At 44.6% G+C, this 1,295-nt stretch overlaps 1 protein-coding gene across 9 annotated transcripts in view; it reads right to left on the reverse strand.

Annotated features, from left to right (window-relative positions):
• Positions 1-1,295, reverse strand: part of LOC126399020 (von Willebrand factor A domain-containing protein 5A-like) — a 55,216-nt gene that overhangs the window by 32,945 nt on the left and 20,976 nt on the right. The window lies entirely within an intron of this gene.

Genomic DNA, 1,295 nt, shown 5'->3' on the forward strand with positions numbered 1-1,295 from the left:
CACTCTTTCCAACGGGCGGGGCTACTTGGCAGCAGTAGCAGCGTGTGGCTGGAACCGCTGCCCACATCACATATCGCAGGGTAAGATGTTCACTCACACAGACACAGTTTAACTTACACAAATTACAACACTTCCCATTTACTGTTACAACAAGCCCCAGGCCCAGGCTGATAATATAAACTGTCTGCAACATTTCTCCTGCATTGTTCAAAAGCCTACTCAATTACAAGTGCTGCTAATCTAAAAGCTAATGATTAAGCTCAGAGTTTAGTGATAGTCAGAGAGGACAGGAGAGAAAGAAGAGGGAGAGGACAGGACAAGAGCAGTCAGTGGCGGAGCGACTCGTAGCTAATGGGTACCCGTCTGTGGGCTCTCCACCTGTCAGTGAGACAAACATGAAAGACGTGCAGTTTAACCGATTAGGAGCGGCCATTACGCACGGCTATTACGCATGGTTGTGACGGAGCGGCTCGTAGCTAATGGGTATCTGTCTGTAGGCTCTCCACCTGTCAGTGAGACAAACATGAAAGACGTGCAGTTTAACCGATTAGGAGCGGCCATTACGCACGACTATTACGCATGGTTGTGACGGAGCGGCTCGTAGCTAATGGGTACCTGTCTGTAGATAGATACTTATTGTTGGGATAATCTGTAGCTATTGTTTTTATATTTGTCTGCTGTTGCTTTTGCTTTATGTTTGCTTTTTATATGCATTTTCTGCACTGTTTTTCTTGCTTTTAGCTTTTGTTTTTAATGATCTATTGTTCCTTCAATGTTTTATCTTAACGTATTTCTCTTGTAAAGCACACTGAATTGCCTTGTGTATGAATGGTGCTATATAAATAAAATTGCCTTGCCTTGCCTTGCCTTGTAGGCTCTCCACCTGTCAGTGAGACAAACATGAAAGACATGCAGTTTACAGACGAGGAGCGGTCATTACGCACGACTATTATGCATGGTTGTGACGGAGCGGCTCGTAGCTAATGGGTACCTGTCTGTAGGCTCTCCACCTGTCAGTGAGACAAACATGAAAGACGTGCAGTCTAACCGACGAGAAGCGGTCATTACGCGTGACTATTACGCGCGGTTCTGAGGTGCGCAGCGGCAGATCTCACAGCACACTGTTTATAAACCAGTTTACCAGTTTAATTGCAGGAAATGTTTAGTTGTTAAGCCATTTCTCATAAGTATAGACATTCACTCTGCCTGTTGGAGAGATAGAGAGAAGATTAAAGCGTCAAATTGCGGTAAAAGATGCTGTATAAAAGACAGGCTACAACTTTTTTTCCTTGTCC

This window comes from Epinephelus moara, chromosome 2 (assembly GCF_006386435.1).
Source record: "Epinephelus moara isolate mb chromosome 2, YSFRI_EMoa_1.0, whole genome shotgun sequence".
NCBI classification, from domain to species: domain Eukaryota; kingdom Metazoa; phylum Chordata; class Actinopteri; order Perciformes; family Serranidae; genus Epinephelus; species Epinephelus moara.